We start from the raw sequence: 26,395 nt of genomic DNA on the forward strand, positions 1-26,395 counted from the left end.
GTCAATGCCTCGCAATTTGACTCTGTCTGATTAAAAAACCCATAGCAAAATATCTCGCGAAGTTCAGCTTACATGATCGAAAATCCTGAGGTACCTCAGCAGCATTTCTCTATGGTTTTATTGCCCCAAAATCTGCACTCACGTAGTCTGGACACTACAGCGTATTTGATATGGAGATCTAGGAGGAGGAGTTGTAGAGTACATAGAGGCCATCTGCAGAGGCCCTGTATTGAATCCCATTAACCTTGCTTCCACTGTACTTCTTGCGTAGCGCCACCACACCAGGATGGTACGATCCACGACTGTATACACTCAGAAAACTATTCTCGGCGAAAAACTTATTCCTGTACAAACTGTCTCTTGCAGGCGTAAACGGCTATGGAGGCCTTCTTAACCCTCAGTTCTATGTTCAGTCTCCAATTTAAGTTAAGATCAAGCAACACATCTAGATGCTTTATATTTGAGGAAAGTGTCAATCTTTTTCCATTTAGCCACGGGCGGTTAAATTCCTTGTAGCAAATATCATCAGCTCTGTTTTGCATGCCTTTCCCAACATGTCTCTCATAATGTCACTCATAACCGAGGGAAGCATTCCTCCGACCGACATCACCAAATCGTCGGCAAATGTCATCATCTTCTCGCTCCCTCAGCTTTGGGTAAGTGGCCACTTCCCAAATCAGACCTAGCCAGACCAGTTCCTAGCGTGGATACAATCCGATTCGCAAAACATCTGCCCAATCCTATTCTGGTTAGATCTTTGGTACTAACTTTGTTGAATACTCCCACTATATTCAGGAAAACTGCTAGAGTATATTGCTGATATTGTAGCAGCGGATCAACCGTTCTAATTACCTCGTTAATTCTGTAGACTTGCCTTTGAGCTAGGGGTACTGAGACTTGGAGAAGGTGGAAGATTCTTCGCGGACTCTTGGCACTTCCCGATCACTTTTGTTATGAAATCCACGCGCACGTCTCCAGGGATCCGGGTTGTATCCGGACGAAATACAGCTCCCGTAAATCCCTACAAGCCAAGCATTATACCATCTGGATCAGGAGATTTATACATGGATGAGCTGTTTTTATGATCGGTAATTACCGACTTGATAGTCTAATATGAACTGCAGATACACAATCATGGTTACTGTCCGGGAAGTGTGTATGAATCAGCACCTCCAGGGTATCACCAGGAAGATTTCGCCTAGGAGTGTTTCAGTTTTTTGTCAAAGAAGGGGCTCCTATGTCCTTGCCCAAAATCTTACTTAGTCTCGTAGACTTACTGATACTTTCAATGTTTTGACAATAGTCCAATAGTCCAACTTATGTCTTTTCAGGTATTATGGCTGCCAGTGTTTCTACCCACATCAGAGCTGAACACCTCCTTCACCTTCTGAGATTGGATGTATCTTCATTCCACCACGGTGGCAATGTCTTTTCACTGTACTTTGAAAGGCACCAGACTTTGAAGACGATTTCAAATACCAGTTCCAGAGCTTCATCCTGGTTTGTCTGTCGTGGTAATATTATCGCTGAGAGAACCGGTAAGTTTTGATAACCCGAATAAACTTCCTCCCGTTGATCGTCCTGAGGTCACTAAAACAGTAAGAAGCCTCTACAATGAAACTTAGACTGAAAAGTATTCAACTGTGATCTAAAAAGGATCTCTGGTCAGAGACTCCAATTCTCAACCATGAAGGTCCTATTGCCGGTTAGTAGGATAATATCAAGGACTGGGGGAACTCCGCCATGCTATTAACATTGTATGCTGGTCCCAAGCCCAGGTAAAGGAGGAGGGTTTGAGGCAATGTTCTCTGTACTATCCTCAGTAAAATAAAAATAAAATGCTGAGATCAGGGAAAGAGATAAATAGAGTATAGTTGGAGTTATTCCACTGTGCTAAATCCTACCTGATCTCTCTTGGTGACAGGTCCCGCGACAGGCCCACCAAGAAAATGCATACAATGTCGTTACAAACATGATGATCGGATTGAGTGGCAAGCCTCGGAGAAATGCTAGGGCTCCACCTCAGTCGACGCGGTAGGACGGGTCCCGGTCCTGTCGAGAAATGGGCAAGGGTTCTTGACGCATGGACTTCGTCAGGACGTATGAAAGTTAGTCCGAATAAAACAAACAAAACAAATACGTGTCTGCACGCTAAATGTTGGTACCCTAACTGAAAAGACGGAGGAACTCGCAAGAGCCCTTCGGAAAAGGCGCATTGATATCTGCTCTCTCCAAGAAACCCGATAGTCTGATGCCAAAAGCTGCGATATTGAACACGAACGCGGTAAACATGGCTATAAACTTCTCTATTTTGGTAACCCACACACTCAATATGGTGTTGGCATTGCCATCTCGGATCAGGCATTCGATAGAACCAAATGGCGAAACCGATCACGACGAGCCGACCCCGCTTGTGAGCGGGACAAAGGCTGAAGAAAAAGAAGAAGAAGATCAAGGACTGGAGGGAGGAGGAGGTTATAGTTCTTCGAGGCAGAACAATGAAAAATTGGCATAACGCTCCTAATACGCATGGATAGGTTAGTATTAATAATAAAATCAAAGAGAGACTCACCTCTTTCGTTGATTTCCGAGCTGTCCCAAAGGGTATGCCTTATATTGGCGCCACACCCTATCAGCAAGTTGGCCTTCTGCGCCGTGATTGTGGACGCTATGTGTTGTAATTCCTCTGGTAGAGCTGAACGGTCGTCACCAATATAAGTGTCGGAGACATACGCGTTCTCTACTCCCAACGGCTCATGTTTGGCCATGGTTTTCGCCGCTGGAACTCAGGTCCGGGAGCAGAAAAACTTTCGGTGACGAGGATACATGCTCCCGCTATGTCCCGATCAGTGTCCTTTGCGCTTCGGAGTAAATTGTAGTATTTACTTTTCAGTTCTTTGGTGGTTCGGCCTCTCCCGATCCAGTGCTCCTATATTAGTGCGAAGTTAATGTCTTTCCTTAGGAAAGATCTTATCTGCGTATATCGCCAATCTTATCTAACAGCATAGCCATCATCACCTTTGCATTCCTTACTTCCGACTCAAATTTGTAGTTCGCCTTTTTTCAGTGAGTGCATGCCATCACAATTTATTCGAATTAGAAAAGGTTGACTGTTCACCTGCGGTTCCTCCTCCTAGATCACCACTCAGTCATCTATAGAAATCTTAGGGTATCGGAAACGCAAGGATTGAACTAGCTTGTCCTTGGATATTTGGTAACCAGATACGAGCCATCGGTCCTTTGGCACTTTTACTGCTATTAGTGACGTACGAATCGAGACACGCACGCTATGATGTAAAACCTACGGGCTATCTGAAAGCAGGCGAATCAGAAAATGCACCCCACTCCCATTTTCCCCTTGCCGTCTGGGAAATTTTCCATGATTATTTCCGCCAGCATGGCTTCAATGCTGGTCTATATGTCTGGCGCTAATTTCCCACTGGCCGATAACTTCACTTTTGACTGACTCCTGCCTACATCGATGATAGGTTTCGTAGTCCATACCTCGTCGGGCGGTCGTTGTTGCTTCCCTGTTTGAAGAGGTTTCCTGTCGTCCAAGTTCTTGCGCACTCTGCTCCCATTGTTTTCTTGCTCACCTTCATCCTGAGATCATTCTAATGTTGCTCAGAAATTAGATGGCCAGTTGGTGCTGGTTTTTACCCAAAACTCCAGCAGACCTCAAGCTTTTCTTTTCTTGGAGAACCTTCGACATCGACGGTTTCGGGGGGGGGGCATTGACTCTACGGCTGCTATCTCCAGACTCGGTACCACTTCTCCTTCTGACTCGGTTTCCAAGGTAAGGGTCTTACTCAAAACTAATGTTACCCAAGGTATTCAAAATCCACAGACTAGAGACCACATTGGCCAAAAATCAGTTCGGTTCCTGCCTACAAGCATTTCATCCCCAATTAAATGCTAACCAAGTTGCTTGACAGGTATCTGGTCTGTGTAACTTCGATAGTGTAGCAAGTTCGTGAAAATGTGACATAAGGGGTAGCCTTTACCGAATATAAAAAGATTCATTTCGAATATTGAAATATCGCTTGCAATACGGTGACACATGACTATATTTGGAGAGAAACAATTTTCCACCTCCTTTTTGCATGTACGGAAACCTCCTCCCCTAAAGTTCCGCATATAACGATGTAGCTCATTGAATGCGTGAACATTTACAGTTCCCGCCTGCCCATAAAATTTTGTGTCAATTGATCTAACCGTTTCTAACAAAAATGATTGAGGCAAACTGGTGGACACAGTAAAATGCTCGAAAGGGTTATCTACAATAGACTTCTCCCTATAATAGATTATAGGGATAGCCTATCGGAGCAACATTTTGGTTTTCATCAAGCTCATTCAGCGGTCGCCATTGTAGACATGGTTTTCAAGCTGGGGATGACCTTGTGCCGAGATGGCAGTGGACGTTAAAAATCCGTTCAATTCAGGGATGAGAGTGCTCATTGGCTAAAACTGGTATTGTTGGATTAAGCTTTTCGAAAGTTACTTCTCGGAAGGGAGACTTTGTTGCGATATGGAGGAGGGACCGAGGCAGTACACCATCACAGTCGGAGTACCACAGGGCTCAGTGTTAGGTCCTGTCCTGTGGACCGTGATGTACAATGGGGTCCTTGTCCTTCCCGTGCCAAAGCATCCAACGAGAGCAACTTACCCCCTTCATCAGTACAAAGCTGGCAAAGGTAGGTTTGGAGGAAGCTACTGGTCTATCAATTTTAGGCTAGACTACAAATAGCAGACAATATCCAATATCTTAGAAACCTGAAGAGGTTGAAGGGTATATTAACGAAATTACCAGCGCCATTAAAGTGTGACTTGAGACAGCAAAAGACGGAGGCAGTCTTGATTGCCCAAATTATCATTTTAAAGCCGTTTATCAAATACCTGGGGGTGACGACTGACTCAAAGATCAATTTCAAGGACTTAGGGGGGAGAACACTAGCATCTGAAACAACCGGAGAGGGTAAACGTGATTTTTCGCTTAGTGGAATTAAGGGTGTGCGGCGCCTTCAGGACAATCTCAGTCGAGGCAGCGTGGGTTATTGCGGGAATGATCCCAATGGACATTCTGGCAAGTGATGCACGCTGTCTGTACGAGAAAATCAGAGTGAAGCTACCTGAAAAGGATGCAGAATACCAAAAGGCGGAAGTCGCGGAAAAATTGGCAACAACAATGGGATGAGAGGTCGCTAGACCCACACTCTGATTACCAGTACCGAGGAATGGATTCAGCGACGACAGTCAGGGCATGGTGATCACAGGAAGCGTCTGTACCGGTTCGGGTTGGCTGATTTACCGCTTTGACCTAAATGTGGTTGTACACTTGAAGATCCGGAACATGTCATTTTCTACTGCCCACGGCTTTTCTCAGAAAGGAGGAGCCTGGAAGACTTTCTTAAAATCAGCATATGCCCTCAGAATATAGTCGGGAAAATGCTGAAGTCGGAGGCAAACTGATGCGTTGGTGAATTTCGCAATCGTGGAGGGAGAAAAAAGGAGAAAGCGAAGGTGGTTTTGGTGGTGAAAATCAGACACGCGGTTGTAATTTGGCAGGTCGGTGTCTTTCTAAGAGTTCCATCTCCTTCCATAAGGAAAAGACAGACAGAAAGAAAACAAACCGATATCCTTGTAATGAAAATCACTAGTCCATCTAACCTATTTGCTACTGTTCCTCTGGGTGCCTATGGTAACGTTGAAACACTCAATTAAGCCTGATGAGTCCAGAATCCGACCATGTATTACAAACTTTTGCTCATTCCCCGCCTGCCAGAATCCTAACTCGAAAAACGTTCCTGCAATTAACTTCGGAGCAATTAGAACATTCATGCAAACGATTAGTGCGAAAATCAGTACAATTACGGCTCCATCCTTTTTTTGCCGCCATCAGTCCATTGTTCAAACCTCTAGACACACTCCACAAACTTTATTCTGCATCGGTGGCTGTTCGATAGGTTCTGTGATTCTATGCGCTTGGCATTTGTTAGTAGACTTTTTGCAGGACTAAAAAACAGGACATATTTGCTTTATTCGAAAAAAGCTATCCCCGAACATGGACAACTTTTGCAACTTAATTACCGAATGCAAATGGCATTTAATGAAAGTTTCCGTTGGCGTGCAATTTGCAACTACCCCCGCCCGCCCCTTGGGGTGTTGATTGTTTACGCTTTAATTTTAATTTTCCGCTGCGAGACCCAGAATCTAAGGACGTGGAGGGAATGTAAAATTTTACGATCCACCCGGGGAGCAGCGCTCCGTGCACCCCATTCTGAATCAATACGACTCTGATTGTCCCGAAAAGCTACTGGATTTTATTTTTTCTCCATTATCATGAAACTTCAGGACTGCATCAACGAAATATTGCTGAGCGAAATCGCTGGAAGCACTCCGTCCTGAGACTTTGAATACGCACGTTTTTATTTGCAGCTCGTGAGGGTTTTTTTCGGCGTCTGTAATTTTGCATATGGCAATAATTGGAATGAACGATAAAAATCGATGATAAAATATTTATTCAGTAAATATTCAGCGCAGTTCATTGTGAAATTATGAGTTTTGTGAAAAGAGCGAATCGTAGTTCATCCATTTGTTTTCGAAAGTGAAATAATTTGAAGTTTTTATTGAAATTTTTGCAGAAATTAATTTCGGAAGCTACATTTGGGAAGGATATACGAACACAACCCTCTGTACCATAAAGGCATACGCTAACATCCAGAGCAATCGGGATTAAAAACCACCACAAACTACATGAGAATACTCACTTGCCGTTCTGTGCCTCAGAGTGCAATTATCGCCATTGTTAAGATTAATACAACCGACACTTTCCGATAAAACGTAAACTATCCAATTATGAAAGTAACAAGACAGTGCATATCAGTACTGATAGTACTGCATCCCTTGGTAACCATTTGTTTCAAATTTAAAACAATATCTTGAAAATTAAACAAAGAAGTCAACAAGGTATCGATACGGGAGGTATTAACATAGGGACAGATATTGTCGTTAGATAGGTGACCATTTTCTCTACAACTCTACAACCATACCCCACGCAAAAATACACATCCCCTTCTGCATGTACGGGGACCTCCCACCCATTAAACACACCTTTGAATGATGATACTTTCGGAATACCTGCAGACTGTCAGTTCTAGCCCTTCCTACTTTTTTTTTTGGTGCGTACACGGAGGTGGAAAATCTTAGGAAGACACGTCCGCCGCAGCTCCACCTTCCGAACGCCGGAACTACAGCGGGCGCGTGTGGGATACACACCCACTAAAAACCACCCCCGGTCTCTCCAGCCCCAGTCCCGCGGGACCACCATTGAGGTATTACTTCGCAGGGTAGGTTTGCTCTTAGGCACTCATCCTTCTCCTATTTGCAGCTTTCCTCCTTCTTTGTTCCTTTAGCAACTCCTCCTGCATTTGGATGATTGCGGAGCCAACCGCAAGCCACTTCTCCTTGGACTCCAGCATCTCAGTAACCAAGCTCTCCGGGGTCCCGCTCCTGCCCAACACCTGGTTTAAGCTCCTTCTCTCCATCGCAAATCGTGGGCAGTGAAACATCACATGCTCTGGATTCTCCGGTATGCCATCGCATCTGGGACAGTTCGGAGAATCATCCAACCCAAAGCGGTGCAGATACTGCCTGTAGCAACCACCGTGTCCCGTGAAGAACTGGGTAATGTGGTAGTCGGTCTCCCCATTTTTTCGCTCAAGCCACACCCTAATGTTGGGAATGAGCTTGTGCGTCCACCGACCTTTCGTAGACTTCCATACGTCTTGCATTGTACAGGACACTCATTTCTTTGGCCAGAATGTCAACCGGGATCATGCCTGCCACCACCAATACTGCCTCATTTGATGTGGTTCTAAAAGCACTGCAAATCCTCAAAGCCATCCGCCGGTAAACCGAGTTCATCTGCTTCCGTCTCTGAGAGTTTGCAAGCGCCTCTGCCCACACAGGCGACGAGTAGAGCAGGATGGAGCGCACCACTCCGGCTAGCACCAACCTCCGGCAATGTTTCGGTCCACCAATATTTGGCAACATTTTTGCAAGTGCCGTGGTGACACCGGCTGCCGTTTGGCATGCATACTCTAGGTGTTCCCTAAAACTCAATTTGGTGTCAATTATTACCCCCAGGTATTTGATAGCCGGCTTTGATACAACCATATGTCCACCGACGTCCACTTTTACAGTGTTATTTTTCCTGCGTTTCGTTATTAAGACCGCTTCCGTTTTCGCGTCCGCGAAGGTCAGCCCGGCCTTTTCTAGCCAGGACTTTACCGCTCTCACTGTTTCCGTTGCGTAAACCTCCACATCTTCTGGGTGTTTTGCTGCAACAACCACAGCTAGGTCATCAGCAAAGCCGACAATCGTAGTCCCCTCTGGGACGGGAAGAGCAAGCACCCCATTATACATGATATTCCACAACAGGGGACCAAGTACCGATCCCTGTGATACCCCGGCTGTGACAATGTACTCTTTGGGGCCCTCATCCGTCCCGTACCAGAGAGTCCTCTCTGAGAGGTAGTTTTCCACCAAATTCGCTAAGTATCCGGGGACACCTATGTCAGCCAACGTCCCTTTAATTCTATTCCAGTTGGCCAAGTTGAATGCGTTTTTGACATCCAACGCCACCACGGCACAGCAGCCGCCAGAAATCAGTTCACCTTTTGCCAGGTTTACCACCATGCCAATTGCGTCCACCGTAGAGTGGGCACGTCGGAAACCAAACTGGCGTTCCGACAAACCATTGCTGGGTTCGACGATGGGTAGGAGTCTGTTGTAGATGACTCTCTCCATCATCTTCCCCATTGTATCTAACAGGCAGATAGGACAATACGACGCTAGGTTTCCAGGTGGCTTGCCAGGCTTCGGAAGCAACACCAACTTTTGCTTTTTCCATTGGGCAGGGAATATTCCTTCTTTTAGGCACACTTCGAAGGTGTTGGCGAAAAGGTCGGGCCTAGTCTTCACTGCCAGTTTCAAAGCTCGGTTGGGGATGCCATCCAAACCTGGGGCCTTGTTGTCACCGAACCTACCACATATTTCCCGCAGCTCCTCCACAGTTACAGGCGGTATTATGCCGTCATTTAGTTGGACAAAAATTTAATAATAATAATAATCGTTGGCGCAACAATCCATGTTGGATCAGGGCCTTGAAGTGTGTTAGAGCACTTCATTCAAGACCGTAACGGTACACTAGGAGGCAATGTGGTCAGCATTGCGCTCTCCCGAGATTATTACCCTGATTTGACTCAGGTACTCATTCACAGCTGAGTCGACTGGTATCCGACGTCAAATCACGATACAAATTCCACTGCCACCAGAGAGATTTGAACCGCGACCTTCCGTACGACAGCCTTGCGCTCTAACCACTCAGCTATCCGGACAAAAATTTGCCTTCCCCTATTTTCGTGGTGAGGGAACAGAGTGGTAACAATCTGTTTCAGGAGGCGCGGACAGGTCACCTGGGGTGATTTCCGCAGCCTTTTCATCACCACTCTTGAAGCCTCGCCCCAAGGGTTTATGTCGGCATGGTTGCACAGCTGTTCGAAGCAGTTCTTTTTGCTCCTCCGAAAGGCTTCCTTTAGGCGGCCACGCAATTGCTTGTGTGCCCCCTCTCGACCGTCGCCACCGGGTTTTCCCCTGAGCCTCTGGCAAAGCCTCCTTGCCCGAAAACATGCGGCTCGCAAACTTGCGATTTCGTTGTTCCACCAGTAGTTGGGTTGCCTACTGGGGAGCAATCGCCTTCTGGGCATAGTAGCATCGCATGCTTCCGTCACCCATCGAGTGATCTGGATGGCTTTCTCTCCAGCCGTACCATTCAGGGATATGTCGGATTTGAGCACCGCGGAAAACGTGTTCCCCTCGAAAGCTTTCACTGTCCAGCCAAGCATACCACCCGACATTCTGCGAAAACTCTTTTTCGAGCTCGATCCGCCCTTGATCTCTATGCAGATTGCCTGGTGGTCGCTGTGAGTATAGTGGCGCTCACGTATGTCAGGTCCACTATAAACCCCAGGCCCCTTCCCCGGAAAGTGTACGGAGACCCAACATTCGCCAGTACCACGTCCAGCTCCGCGAATGCTTCAAGGAGAACACGTCCCCTGACATTAGTTATCCGGCTGCCCCATTCAAGAGCCCACGCATTGAATTCGCCTCCTATTATGATCAGCCAACGTCCTCTTGCATCCAAAACATGAGCAGCAAGCATCCGCTCATACTCGAGGAGTGTAGCGCTGGGTGTAGCATAGCAGCTGTAGATGTGGATGCCCTTCACCTTCGCTCTGATGAAGCCCTCCTCCGGGTGCTCTATTATTTCCTAGGAGGCTTGTTCTCCACAAGTCCACAGCGCTGCTTGGCCGGTTTGGTCTTTGACCCAAACGCTACCACTGCGGTTTCGGTATGGTTCACTTAGTATGGCCACATCGATGTTTTTCTCGCGGATGGTTTGTGCGAGTAGATCCTGCGCCGCCTCACAGTGGTTGAGGTTGATTTGTGTCAACCTCATCTGCGATTTGTGCTAAGGGCTCTCCTGTATTCCGGGCACCTGCTGCTGCCTGCAATGTGCCGATGGTCCACACCCTCCTTTCCTTTGCACAGTAGACAATTTGGGTCTGCTCCGCAGTCCTTGATGATATGGCCTTCCACTCCGCATCTCCTGCATTGCTTTGACCTGTCATTTGGGTTAGTGCATACCTTCGCAATGTGACCAAAGCCAAGGCATCTAAAGCACCGTTTTAACGCCACCTGTTCCCTAAGGCGACACATAACCCAGTCTATTCTCGCTCTCCCTGCTGCTAACAGTTTGAGTGCGTTCTCCACTGGTGGGCTGATGATGGCGGTTTGTGTTCCCCCATAGGCTTTCCTTAGCGTTTTCACCACTGACTCTTGTAGTCCGGCAAGATCGAACTGTTTCTCCAGCGCTTCGCGAACCTCCTCCTTCGTCATGATTTCATCTATATCTTTGCAGATTATAGTGATCTCCGGCCTGCTAGCTCTTATGTCGGCTTCCTACCCTAAAGTCGTCCCGATTTGGCTTAAGGATTTGTCCGCGATTACATCCTTGGATTTCTTAAGTTCCAACATAAGATCTCCCTTCAGGGACCGTCTAATGCGGCTGACGTTGTCTCCCAAATTGGTAAGTTCGGAGTCTGCCTTCACTGTCCTGAGAATGTCGGCGTATGACCCTTCGCCCCGTTTGGAAATGAAAATCACCTCCGGTCTAATCTTCCTCCGATAATTTCTTTTCCGCGGTTCTACCTTCCTCCAAGCTTCCGCATCCGCCTTTGAAGGTTCGATCTCTTTTTTCGAGGTAGCCACTGCAGTATTTTCACTGGCAGCTTCAGTACTTTTCATCAACTCCGCCTTTTTGGGAGTTGAGTCCTTTTTTCTTTTCGGGGTTTGCTGGCCTGTTGAGTCATTCAGCTTCTCGCGCAGCCTCTTCCCCGGTTTCTCCCCTTTTGTGTTTTGAACCGGTGTTACTTGAGTTGCCTGGTTCACTTTTCCAATCGACGACTTCCCTACTTGTTCATCCTGAGCCTTGCCGTACGTCAAACAGATGCCTCTTATCATGGCCCTTATATTTTGGTGAATGTTCCTGCGCTCCTTTATAAACTCAACCAGCTCCATGATCTTTTTACCGATGGCAGTAAAGGCAGCTCCAGACTCATCATTGTCCAAAACATCGCTCGGGTGATTCGGCGTCAGTGATTCTTCCTCATCGAAGACTCCCGCTATACGCTTCCCACTGGGGATAGCGATAGTGGGGGTTTGTGCTCGTGTGGAAGGGGATCTGCGAAAAATCGAGCTCCTTCTGAACGGATCCATCACTGGAGCCAGTTCAAGTTCCTCCCGTACGCTTGTAACATTAGATGCCACAGTAGCCAAGGTTCCCACTACTGAGGCACTGCGGTCGTTGGATATCGACGGCCGGGAGCCCGCTGGCTCACTCCCAAAAACCGCCGGTACTGGCTTTCCGAAGCCCTGCACCGGGTGGGCGTTTACTTCCCACCTACCCGGCCTGCGCATAAACATGCCCATACAGGCACATCTCCGGATGCGTGCATGGCCATGACACATTTGTCGAGCATTCCCTTATCCGCACGAAGGGACGCGCCTGATGGGAGATTTGGCAACTCCACACGCCCTCCCTACCTAATTTTGTACCAATAGATATAAGCCTCTCTGGGAAACCTACGTGTCACAGATAAACAGAGTGAAAGATAGTTAAACAATAAACGCCTGCGGAGATCGACAGGGAAGATCAACGAACAACCACATTCTCAATTGATATTTCGATTAACTTCGATATTCTTCCTTTACGCCCTGGTGCGATAAAAATAGAAGATGCGCCTCGTTTGAGAGAGCCCCATGGGAGTTAAAAAATTAAAGAATTGCTTCAACTTGATTGATATATCGATTAAAAAAATCTTAATATATGTATATTGTTCTGATTCATCGCGTCAACCGCACCTACGTGCCATCGTTCACAGTTATCTGAAATTCGCTTCAGCTCCTCCACGATTTGCTGAGACGTCTGCACTCTTTCTCTACTGTTCTGCACCAAGTCCTCTTGGTATGACGCATCTGCCGGCAATCTTGGGAGAGGGGATTACATTGCATAGTATAGCCAACAATTCAATTGTCGCCCTTACATAATGAGTGACCTATCCACTGCCATGTCCGCCTTCTGATCACACTGCGACTAGGTCTGTGGCTAACCCTAGTTCTCGTTTCAAATAATATCAGGCCAGCGTACTCCAATGATACGGTAGGCAGGTGTTAACGAAAGCTTGAGGCTTTTGATTAACAATGGGGATCACTTTCCATGTGCAACTTCCATCTAGCAACACAACACTAGCACAGAACGGTCCTAAATAGATCTTGGTGTTGAGATAACTGTTTTATAGGTATACAAATTGATCGACGCCTTCGATGCTCTGGAAATAGGGAGAGGGCGATGATCTGTCACACAGAGAACCTCGATTTTGTTGGTGTTTACCTTCAATTCTACTCCGCTTGCCTCGCTTTCCAAATCCAAAGCTATTTGCCTAAAGTCCACGACCCTATGAGAGAGAAATGGATGTCATTAACGTAGTCGAGGTGTTTGAGGAAATTAGTGCATTGAACACCCTCACATTCTCTGGACAAGGCAGCATGAAGAACGTCATCTATAACGAGAAGAAGTAATTTCGGTGACAATATGCAACTCTGGCGAACTTCGTTTTGGGCCTCAAAATCCTATGTGATTTTACCTCGAGGCAGCGCGTGACATTTCGCGCCATCTTATGTTGTTTTGATCATCATCATCAACGGCGCAACAACCGGTATCCGGTCTAGGCATGCCTTAATAAGGAACTCCAGACATCCCGGTTTTGCGCCGAGGTCCACCAATTCGATATCATCATCGTAGTTGTTATCGGTTGTGATTTCTGACCCTAGATAGGAGAAATTGTCAACGGTCTCAAAGTTGTATTCTCCTATCCTTATTCTTCTTCGTGTTTGTGTTTGACCAGTGCGGTTTGATGTTGTTGGTTGATTCGTCTTCGGTGCTGACGTTGCCACCATATATTTTGTCTTGCCTTCATTGATGTGCAGCCCAAGATCTCGCGCCGCCTGCTCGATTTGGATGAAGGCAGTTTGTACATCTCGGGTCGTTCTTCCCATGATGTCGATATCGTCAGCATAGGCCAGTAGTTGGGTGGACTTGAAGCGGATCGTACCTCTTGCATTAACCTCGGCATCACGGATCACTTTCTCGAGGGCCAGGTTAAAGAGGACGCATGATAGGGCATCCCCTTGTCGTAGACCGTTGTTGATGTCGAATGGTCTTGAGAGTGATCCTGCTGCTTTTATCTGGCCTCGCACATTGGTCAGGGTCAGCCTAGTCAGTCTTATTAATTTCGTCGGGATACCGAATTCTCTCATGGCCGTGCACAGTTTTACCCTGGCTATGCTATCATAGGCGGCTTTAAAGTCGATGAACAGATGGTGCAACTGTTGTCCATATTATAACAGTTTTTCCATCGCTTGCCGCAGAGAGAAAATCTGATCTGTTGCTGATTTGCCTGGAGTGAAGCCTCTTTGGTATGGGCCAATGATGTTCTGGGCGTATGGGGCTATCCGGCCTAGTAAGATAGTGGAGAATATCTTATTGATGGTACTCAGCAACGTGATACCTCTATAATTGCTGCACTGTGTGATATCTCCCTTTTTATGTATGAGACAGATAATGCCTCGTTGCCAATCGTCAGGCATTGATTCGCTGTCCCATACCTTGAGCACAAGTTGATGAACCATTTGGTGTAACTGGTCGCCTCCATATTTAATCAATTCGGCTGTAATTCCATCGGCTCCTGGCGACTTATGATTTTTTAGCCGATGAATTGCACGGACTGTTTCTCCTAAACTTGGTGGTGGCAGTATTCGTCCGTCGTCTTCAGTTGGCGGGACCTCCAACTCGCCGATGTTCTGGTTGTTCAGTAGCTCATCAAAGTACTCAACCCATCGCTCTAATATGCCCATTCTGTCGGAAATCAGATTTCCCTCTTTGTCTCGGCAGGATGAGCATCGAGGTGTATAAGGTTTCACCCTGCTGACTTGTTGGTAAAACTTCCGCGCCTGGTGCGGCTGCTCCCTGTACTTTTCTAGTTCATAGACTTGTTGGTTCTCCCAGGCTTCCTTTTTCCGTCTGTGAAGTCGCTTCTCCACTCGTCGGAGTTCGTGATAAGTCTCTGCGCGTGCCCGCGTTCTTTGCGAATGCAACATTACTCGGTATGCGGCATTCTTCCGTTCCGTTGCTAGCTTACATTCATCGTCAAACCAGCCGTACCGACTCCTTTTGCGGCTGGGGCCAAGTATGTTTGCGGCCGTATCCATGATAACGTTCTTCAGGTGATTATGAAGATCATTTGTTGATGCTTCATCTCCAGGTCCTCTGTTGACTGCGGTTATTGCGGCATCCATTTCCCTCTTATAGGTGTCGCGGAGGGTTGTGTTGTGGATGGCTTCAGTGTTCACTCTCACCTGATTGTCTGTGTGTGTTTGAGGAAATTAGTGCATTGAACACCCTCACATTCTCTGGACAAGGCAGCATGAAGAACGTCATCTATAACGAGAAGAAGTAATTTCGGTGACAAGATGCAACTCTGCCGAACTTCATTTTGGGCCTCAAAATCCTATGTGATTTTACCTCGAGGCAGCACGTGACATTTCGCGCCATCTTATGTTGTTTTGTTAGTAACTATTAGTGTTTGCAGAATTCCCCTCCTGCGAAAAGTACGCCAGATACACTGCCTGTTTACGCTGTCGATAGGTTTCTTGAAATCGAGGAAGAGCAGGTCAAGCGACGATCTTAACACCCTAGGGAGTTGATGCAGTCAATGCAGGAGGATGTGAAGCGGAAACCAGTCTGCTGTCTGCCGATCAAGATTTCGAGATGTTCTCTGATCCAGGATTATTTGAACTATTATTTTTGCAAAGGCAGATACTCCTCCAAATGCCACACTTAAGACAGATGCATTTCTTTGGAATCATATCGGGAATCCCCTTCTTCCACTCTCTGCGAAATGTCATGGATTACCAAGATTTCATTACGAGTGGATGTAGTAGATCTGTAGTAATTGCAAGTGCATCAATAAATAACTCCGCGTCGAAACCGTCAAACAGAACGGCCGTACACCGTGCGAGCGCCATGATGGCTGAATTGATTTCTTTTCTGCTTGGAGGAACAGTCCGTATCCGCATGTTGCAGTGACTGGTCATTTAGTCCGCAAGGGGAAGAACATCATGAGATGTGATACGGTTAAAAACCGTGGTGAAGTGTTCTTTCTGCCCCTTCAGTTGTTCGTTACCGCTGACTAGAAGTCCACCATTAATGTCCTTCAGAGGATTATCGAAAGGCACCTTCTTCGTCCGTTACAAGCGCAATAACAAATTCTTTCTTGTCTAGGAGAACATTTCGCTGAACTTCTCGGCATTGAAGTTCGAGCGTGTTTCGCCCATCATAACTGGAAGCGGTCAATAGAGCTGTCAACCATTTCCGACAGGCATAGCCAGGTCTAATAATGCCCCTTCGGGATGCAACTGATGATGTAGCACCTCAGAAAAGTGCACTTTCTATGACAGTTCATCGATATTGTCCGGCGAGTTCTTCCACAGTCGAACGACAGCTGGATCATTAATGGGGTCAATATTGAACTTGGGAAATCACAACCCTTCGAATAGTGGTGGACGAAACACGCAAGCGGACGTAAGCGACCGTTCGATGATGATCATTTTCAAGACCGATATCAACGCCTCCTTTGTTACGCACATCTAGCAGTATCCCAATCTACTTCTGATTTGAAAGTGGTCAATCTGGTTGCTCATACGTTTCGGTCAGTGGGAATTCAACTGGCCTTATGGCAGGCTTTGTGAACGAGTAATTTGCCTTTGGAAATTGAGGAAATCCACAAACCACCCACCATTATCATATATATATTCAAAAAGGGTGTTGCTAGGGCCCATAACGATCACTGTGTTACTTTCAGAAAGCCTCCCCTAAACTGCTTGCAATTGCTCTTCACAATATCAGAGATCTCCGTTGGTGCATAGCATTGTATAACTATGATGCACCTTAACTTGAACCGGAACCTTCCATTCAGACACCGGATTCGGGTTAGAGGAAGGACCCTCGCGTTCTCGAGGAGCGGACGCACTTTTTAACCTGGCCCTTTTTGTAAGGAGGTGTAAATCCTTAAAAGACACTAGCCTGGACCTCTAGCGAACCCCGCCCTCTTACCGCATGGAACCACCATGAAGTTTTACATCACGGAGCAAAGTTAGCTTGCTTTAACGAGGTCTTCTTCCGACTACCCGTTTTTCGCAATTTACCTTGGGTCGTTGCGATCATGAAGTTAATCGTATGACAATCCATCTGGTAAGCTACCATTCTCCAGATAGTATGAAGATAGTATTTCATCCAAAGTTTCCTCTAAATTCCTCTTTTCTTTTACGAAACTCGGGCAATGGAAGAATACGTGCGCTGAATCCTCCGGAACCCCAATTCAAACCTACACAAGTATTTTTCCATGGCCGATGAGAAACTCGGTGCAATTACAATCGATCTGCTCATATTTTATCTCCAGCCACTCCTTGATGTTAGAGGTGAATATGTGTATCCAAACACCCTAGTTACGCTGAATTCTCCGGAACTCCAACGTTGCATACTCGGTATGCAGCATTTTTCGATTCCATTGTTAGCTTACATTCATCGTCAAACCAGCCGTTCCGACTTTTGTGTGGGTTTTTGAGGCCGTATTTATGGTTACGTTCTTCAACTGATTGTGAAGATATGTGTTGTAGATGGCTTCAGTGTTAACTCTCACCTGATTGTCAGAGGAGATTCTGGGTGGTGTTGTTATTCGAGCTCGGAGCACCATGCCAACGAGATAGTGATCCGAGTCTATATTGGACCCCTACATGTTCTGACATTCATCAAGTCTGAGAGGTGGCGGCGTTCGATCAACACGTGGTCAATTTGGTTGAAAGTGGTCCCGTCTGGAGAGGCCCACGTTTGTTTTGTGGACTGCTTTCCGCGCAAATCAGGTACTGCCAACAACCATTTCGTATGACACTGCTAATTGAACAACCCGTAGTCCGGAACAGGGTATCCGCTAGCTGCTTGGAAACTCCATCTCTGTACATGGAGCGCACGTTCCATCAGAAAATGCACAAATCGTTATTCCACCCAGTCCGAGACTCCTGTTGCGACTTCGTAACAAGTTGTTTTCCATGTAGGGCTGTCAGCCCTACCCAACTCTCAAGCTGTAGGATCTGCTGGTATAATTTGTCCCGTTTTTAGGCGCGGGAGACTCGCTTTCACCCTTCTCCGTTTGCAGCTTTTCGTTAAGAGAGAGCTCCCAACGGTGACCACTGGAGGTGGAGATATGGTCTGGTAGTAGAGCTGTTGAGGTTGGTTCAGCAGGCGTTTCCCAGGTTTTATGCCCCATCGTGGATACTAATCCAAGTTTCGCCCTGGGACCTACTCAACCCTTTGACCACCGATCATGTTATAACATTGGATGCCCAATTCTTCCATGACTTTATAGGTTCGTGCGTCACTATAATTAGCGTTACCTGGGACAGCCTAAAGTTATCCCATACGACGTGATCCTTCAGAGGCCAATCGCTGGCATCTGGCTGCCCAAGATCCACATGGATATGGACAAGCTGGTCCAATGATTGTGCCTTCAAAACTCTAGGATTCTCATGGATGATTTGGTGGTTATTAAGGAAGAGGAACACCAGGTGAATAGCCAACCATTTCTGCTCCATATAAACGGAGAGTGCTTGGAAAGGGAGATTACAAAGGGTAGTTCGGAGTGAGGCACGCAAAGGTCAAAGTGTCCTGCTTGGATTCAGTCGACGGTGCTTGCGGGATATTTGAAACGGTGAAGATCGACGGTCCCGACGAACTTCCTACGCAAGCAGATAATACTGAGGGTAGCGGAGATAAACTTGCAACGCTGGAAGTGCGCCTCAACTTCTCTTTTGATCTTCTCCCTAGTGGAAGACATCGACGTCGCACTAATGCAGGAGCCCTGGATCGGAGGAAACTGAAACATCAAAGGGCTTCAAAGTAAATATTGTCATATGATATATTCCAGAGAACAAGAGACGCTGATCATGACAGACCTAGTGCACGTATCTTCGCCAGGTAGAGCCTGCATACGTTTCTGTGTGCCAAATAGAGTTTCAGCGATCTAGTCGTGGTCAAACTGAAGCCGGCGGGAACGAAGAACTATTTTTCCATCTCACATCACCGATCAGGTTCGCCAGAAGACCAGCAGAATTTGATGTTTACCATCGCAGGAAAAAAGGTTCAATTCAGTGTGTCGAAAAGAGTATCTGCATTTACAGAACGGGCAACCCGCTTCTCGACGGAAGTACGCCATTCCTTGTATTCATGAATGTATATGATATGAACTCCTGATAAATAGAAATGAATCTTTATTTCACATTATAGTAAATAAATTGATGCCCTACTTTATGTGGAATGCTGGTAACAGTCTATGAGATCTTTGAGTAGCTTTGATATCGAGGTCAACATAATGGAAACCATGTACTACTATACGGTTTGTAGCTGAATAGCAACCAATTCATTAACAAAGTTTCACCTTTAAATTGAATTTCTGAATAATTGACGCCAAACACAATACCTTAACTCTGCACAACGCTACACATGGTGGCTTCCTAACAAAAATAATTTACCATTCTATCGAGACAAAGTGCATGTGCATCTGCAGTCTCCTTATTGCATCGAACCTTATCCAACATGTTTTCCATTGGCTTCTTTTACCTTCGTATCCCTACGCCCAGAATAACTACTTTCATATCGCAACTACCCCTACCGCTACAAATCGTCCTAGAAGGGAGTACCAACAGATGGAAAAACGCTTCAAAAATAAATGCTGGGATTTTTCTGTTGTAGAAAATGGAGTTTCTGCGAAACAAAGCAGTTTAGCGAAATTGAAGATAGTACACATAGGATGGCATCCTGCGAGTGCTAGGGATTTTCGTGAATTTGACAAATGACATTTCGCTATTTTTGCTATTTTCGCTTCAGCTGATTGGAAGAAACAATGGATCCTTACCTCCAGGTGTCCATTCTGTAAAGGCGGATAAGGGTTGAGAAGGGACGTATTGGGCTACGTTATAGTTTGCAATTCATTGATACACGGACTCCAAAAACTGAAAGGAATTTATTTAAGTGATAGGGAATTTTTAGAAAAACCAAAGAAGGTGTAATTTAGAAATTCAATTAAATTTTAAATTTGCAAATGCACAATATCTGAAAATCGTTTTTCTGTACCACATGATGAACGTATAACCATTTCCTTGAGAGATTCATTTTTCAGCCCTATCGTTCTGCTCCTTTATCTGCTGTGTCTGTTGAAGGTTTTTTGCAATTGAAAGCTTCATTCATGTGAAAATAAGAATAGTAATTAAAATAGTAACTGAGGAAAGTAGAGTGAAAGTATCCATGCAGTAAACGGTACACAGGATTGGAATAAAAGTAGTTTCAGTATTACCTGAAACTGTATTAACTGCTTTATTAACAAATCATCGTTTATTTTCAAGCTAGTGGTGAGACTACCCTAGCGCTTCTAGTGGTGACGTTGTCCTAGCGTTGACCTTCATTCGTTGACTCTTGTGTGTCTGTCTTTCCGGTGGGGGAGAAGCATAGCCTCTGAACACTCAGACCGTGGTGGCCAATTGTAGTCGACTCCCCCATCTAACGAAATATCCTGGATTCGTTAATGTATCGCTAGATTCCCAATAGTGGACTTGATGCTACCCATTGTAGCTAGAGCACATCGGCACCAAAGATCTTATGTCTGATGCGTCAATAAGCGGGGCATGCACATAAAATGCTCCGTGAATTCCACTTCCTCATTACAGAATCCACACGTATCATCACGAATAATTCCCATTTTAAACATATGTTTAACTAATGTGGACTGTCGGAATGCCCACAATGCCCTTGCAGGTGTTCCTCATCTTTGACAGGAAGAGTTTGGCATGTCTAACAACATTTAGGATCTCCCACCTGTCATTGTGGGAAGCTTGTTCCCAGTTTTTGAAAACAGCCTTAGCAAATGCTACTGGTACTCCAATTGCTGGTTCCGGTCCGGCATGGGGGAGATGGAACCCTCTTTTGCTGAAGCATCCGAAATTTCATTTCCCTCCACACGATAATGGCGAGGTACCCAGAGTAGCTCCACCGTATTTAATCTAGATATAGGGTTCTAACGGCTTCTGCATTCCTTGAATGATTTTGGAGGTGATCAAAGGACTACGCCCCTCAACCCATTGTCAATCACCCAATTTGCTCCCTTAGGATCGCATAAACTCCAGCTTAAAAATCCGTTGGACATTGTCCCACAGGAAAAGCCCACTTTCCGTTCTTATTCGAGAGGTAGACTTCACTCCAGAGCCTGTACGGTTTTTAAGCCATCGATCTAGAGAACTTCGAGATATCCAACCACGCATTCCTCCCGGATTTCCCAGTTCTCTCTACATTTCAGGGGAGCTTCATATCTTCTACCAAACAGATGTGTTTGGATCTGAGAATCAGAAGGCATTGTAAGGCTAAAAAATCATAAGTCGCCAGGAGCCGATGGAATTACAGCCGAATTGGTTAAATATAAAGCCGACCAGTTACACCAAGTGGTTCATCACCTTGTGCTCAAGGTATGGGACAGCGAATCAATGCCTGACGATTGGCAACGAGGCATTATCTGTCTCATACATAAAAAGGGAGATATCACACAGTGCAGCAATTATAGAGGTATCACGTTGCTGACTACAGTCTATAAGATATTCTCCGCTATCTTGCTAGGCCGGATAGCCCCATACGCCCAGAACGTTAGTGACCCATACTGAAGAAACTTTACTCCAGGCTAATCAGTAACAGATCAGATTTTCTCTGTGTGGCAAGCGATGGAAAAACTGTTGGAATATGGACAACAGTTGCACCATCTATTCAACGACTTTATAGCCGCCTATGCTAGCATAGCCAGGGTAAAACTGTACATGGCCATGAAGGAATTCGGTATCCCGACGAAGTTGATAAGACTGACTAGGTCGTAAAAATGGGCAAAAGTGCAAAATCGGCGGATTTCTTCGAGCGATACCTCGTTCGAATGGGGAGGCGGCCCGGATTCAGGAAATGCAAGAATTTTCACTCTACGATGTCGGAAACGCAAGATATAGCGGAAAAACGACGGCCCGAGGGACTCACCAAAATCGAGGAAAATTGAAAATTTCCACGACCCCCAGGTCGTAAAAATTGGCAAAAATGCAAAATCGGCGGATTTGTTCGAGCGATACCTCGTTCGAACGGGGAGGCGGCCCGGATTCAGGAAATGCAAGAACTTTCACTCTACGATGTCGGAAACGCAAGATATAGTGGAAAACGACGGCCAGGGGGACTCACCAAAATCGAAAATTTGAAAATTTCCACGACCCCCGGGTCGTAAAAATTGGCAAAAATGCAAAATCGGCGGATTTCTTCGAGCGATACCTCGTTCGAACGGGGAGGCGGCCCGGATTCAGGAAATGCAAGAATTTTCACTCTACGATGTCGGAAACGCAAGATATAACGGAAAAACCACGGCTCGAGGGACTCACCAAAATCGAGGAAGCATCCGAAATTTCATTTCCCTCCACACGATAATGGCGAGGTACCCAGAGTAGCTCCACCGTATTTAATCTAGATATAGGGTTCTAACGGCTTCTGCATTCCTTGAATAATTTTGGAGGTGATCAAAGGACTACGCCCCTCAACCCATTGTCAATCACCCAATTTGCTCCCTTAGGATCGCATAAACTCCAGCTTAAAAATCCGTTGGACATTGTCCCACAGGAAAAGCCCACTTTCCGTTCTTATTCGAGAGGTAGACTTCACTCCAGAGCCTGTTCTGTTTTTAAGCCATCACCAAAATCGAGGAAAATTGAAAATTTCCACGACCCCCGGGTCGTAAAAATTGGCAAAAATGCATAATCGGCGGATTTCTTCGAGCGATACCTCGTTCGAACGGGGAGGCGGCCCGGATTCAGGAAATGCAAGAATTTTCACTCTACGATGTCGGAAACGCAAGATATAACGGAAAAACGACGGCTCGAGGGACTCACCAAAATCGAGGAAAATTGAAAATTTCCACGACCCCCGGGTCGTAAAAATTGGCAAAAATGCAAAATCGGCGGATTTCTTCGAGCGATACCTCGTTCGAACGGGGAGGCGGCCCGGATTCAGGAAATGCAAGAATTTTCACTCTACGATGTCGCAAACGCAAGATATAACGGAAAAACGACGGCTCGAGGGACTCACCAAAATCGAGGAAAATTGAAAATTTCCACGACCCCCGGGTCGTAAAAATTGGCAAAAATGCATAATCGGCGGATTTCTTCGAGCGATACCTCGTTCGAACGGGGAGGCGGCCCGGATTCAGGAAATGCAAGAATTTTCACTCTACGATGTCGGAAACGCAAGATATAGCGGAAAAACGACGGCTCGAGGGACTCACCAAAATCGAGGAAAATTGAAAATTTCCACGACCCCCGGGTCGTAAAAATTGGCAAAAATGCAAAATCGGCGGATTTCTTCGAGCGATACCTCGTTCGAACGGGGAGGCGGCCCGGATTCAGGAAATGCAAGAATTTTCACTGCTACGATGTCGGAAACGCAAGATATAGCGGAAAAACGACGGCTCGAGGGACTCACCAAAATCGAGGAAAATTGAAAATTTCCACGACCCCCGGGTCGTAAAAATTGGCAAAAATGCAAAATCGGCGGATTTCTTCGAGCGATACCTCGTTCGAACGGGGAGGCGGCCCGGATTCAGGAAATGCAAGAATTTTCACTCTACGATGTCGGAAACGCAAGATATAGCGGAAAAACGACGGCCCGAGGGACTCACCAAAATCGAGGAAAATTGAAAATTTCCACGACCCCCGGGTCGTAAAAATTGGCAAAAATGCAAAATCGGCGGATTTCTTCGAGCGATACCTCGTTCGAACGGGGAGGCGGCCCGGATTCAGGAAATGCAAGAATTTTCACTCTACGATGTCGGAAACGCAAGATATAGCGGAAAAACGACGGCCCGAGGGACTCACCAAAATCGAGGAAAATTGAAAATTTCCACGACCCCCGGGTCGTAAAAATTGGCAAAAATGCAAAATCGGCGGATTTCTTCGAGCGATACCTCGTTCGAACGGGGAGGCGGCCCGGATTCAGGAAATGCAAGAATTTTCACTCTACGATGTCGGAAACGCAAGATATAGCGGAAAAACGACGGCTCGAGGGACTCACCAAAATCGAGGAAAATTGAAAATTTCCACGACCCCCGGGTCGTAAAAATTGGCAAAAATGCAAAATCGGCGGATTTCTTCGAGCGATACCTCGTTCGAACGGGGAGGCGGCCCGGATTCAGGAAATGCAAGAATTTTCACTCTACGATGTCGGAAACGCAAGATATAGCGGAAAAACGACGGCCCGAGGGACTCACCAAAATCGAGGAAAATTGAAAATTTCCACGACCCCCGGGTCGTAAAAATTGGCAAAAATGCAAAATCGGCGGATTTCTTCGAGCGATACCTCGTTCGAACGGGGAGGCGGCCCGGATTCAGGAAATGCAAGAACTTTCACTCTACGATGTCGGAAACGCAAGATATAGCGGAAAAACGACGGCCCGAGGGACTCACCAAAATCGAGGAAAATTGAAAATTTCCACGACCCCCGGGTCGTAAAAATTGGCAAAAATGCAAAATCGGCGGATTTCTTCGAGCGATACCTCGTTCGAACGGGGAGGCGGCCCGGATTCAGGAAATGCAAGAATTTTCACTCTACGATGTCGGAAACGCAAGATATAGCGGAAAAACGACGGCCCGAGGGACTCACCAAAATCGAGGAAAATTGAAAATTTCCACGACCCCCGGGTCGTAAAAATTGGCAAAAATGCAAAATCGGCGGATTTCTTCGAGCGATACCTCGTTCGAACGGGGAGGCGGCCCGGATTCAGGAAATGCAAGAATTTTCACTCTACGATGTCGGAAACGCAAGATATAGCGGAAAAACGACGGCCCGAGGGACTCACCAAAATCGAGGAAAATTGAAAATTTCCACGACCCCCGGGTCGTAAAAATTGGCAAAAATGCAAAATCGGCGGATTTCTTCGAGCGATACCTCGTTCGAACGGGGAGGCGGCCCGGATTCAGGAAATGCAAGAATTTTCACTCTACGATGTCGGAAACGCAAGATATAGCGGAAAAACGACGGCCCGAGGGACTCACCAAAATCGAGGAAAATTGAAAATTTCCACGACCCCCGGGTCGTAAAAATTGGCAAAAATGCAAAATCGGCGGATTTCTTCGAGCGATACCTCGTTCGAACGGGGAGGCGGCCCGGATTCAGGAAATGCAAGAATTTTCACTCTACGATGTCGGAAACGCAAGATATAGCGGAAAAACGACGGCCCGAGGGACTCACCAAAATCGAGGAAAATTGAAAATTTCCACGACCCCCGGGTCGTAAAAATTGGCAAAAATGCAAAATCGGCGGATTTCTTCGAGCGATACCTCGTTCGAACGGGGAGGCGGCCCGGATTCAGGAAATGCAAGAATTTTCACTCTACGATGTCGGAAACGCAAGATATAGCGGAAAAACGACGGCCCGAGGGACTCACCAAAATCGAGGAAAATTGAAAATTTCCACGACCCCCGGGTCGTAAAAATTGGCAAAAATGCAAAATCGGCGGATTTCTTCGAGCGATACCTCGTTCGAACGGGGAGGCGGCCCGGATTCAGGAAATGCAAGAATTTTCACTCTACGATGTCGGAAACGCAAGATATAGCGGAAAAACGACGGCCCGAGGGACTCACCAAAATCGAGGAAAATTGAAAATTTCCACGACCCCCGGGTCGTAAAAATTGGCAAAAATGCAAAATCGGCGGATTTCTTCGAGCGATACCTCGTTCGAACGGGGAGGCGGCCCGGATTCAGGAAATGCAAGAATTTTCACTCTACGATGTCGGAAACGCAAGATATAGCGGAAAAACGACGGCCCGAGGGACTCACCAAAATCGAGGAAAATTGAAAATTTCCACGACCCCCGGGTCGTAAAAATTGGCAAAAATGCAAAATCGGCGGATTTCTTCGAGCGATACCTCGTTCGAACGGGGAGGCGGCCCGGATTCAGGAAATGCAAGAATTTTCACTCTACGATGTCGGAAACGCAAGATATAGCGGAAAAACGACGGCCCGAGGGACTCACCAAAATCGAGGAAAATTGAAAATTTCCACGACCCCCGGGTCGTAAAAATTGGCAAAAATGCAAAATCGGCGGATTTCTTCGAGCGATACCTCGTTCGAACGGGGAGGCGGCCCGGATTCAGGAAATGCAAGAATTTTCACTCTACGATGTCGGAAACGCAAGATATAGCGGAAAAAACGACGGCCCGAGGGACTCACCAAAATCGAGGAAAATTGAAAATTTCCACGACCCCCGGGTCGTAAAAATTGGCAAAAATGCAAAATCGGCGGATTTCTTCGAGCGATACCTCGTTCGAACGGGGAGGCGGCCCGGATTCAGGAAATGCAAGAATTTTCACTCTACGATGTCGGAAACGCAAGATATAGCGGAAAAACGACGGCCCGAGGGACTCACCAAAATCGAGGAAAATTGAAAATTTCCACGACCCCCGGGTCGTAAAAATTGGCAAAAATGCAAAATCGGCGGATTTCTTCGAGCGATACCTCGTTCGAACGGGGAGGCGGCCCGGATTCAGGAAATGCAAGAATTTTCACTCTACGATGTCGGAAACGCAAGATATAGCGGAAAAA

This window comes from Hermetia illucens, chromosome 1 (assembly GCF_905115235.1).
Source record: "Hermetia illucens chromosome 1, iHerIll2.2.curated.20191125, whole genome shotgun sequence".
NCBI lineage: Eukaryota > Metazoa > Arthropoda > Insecta > Diptera > Stratiomyidae > Hermetia > Hermetia illucens.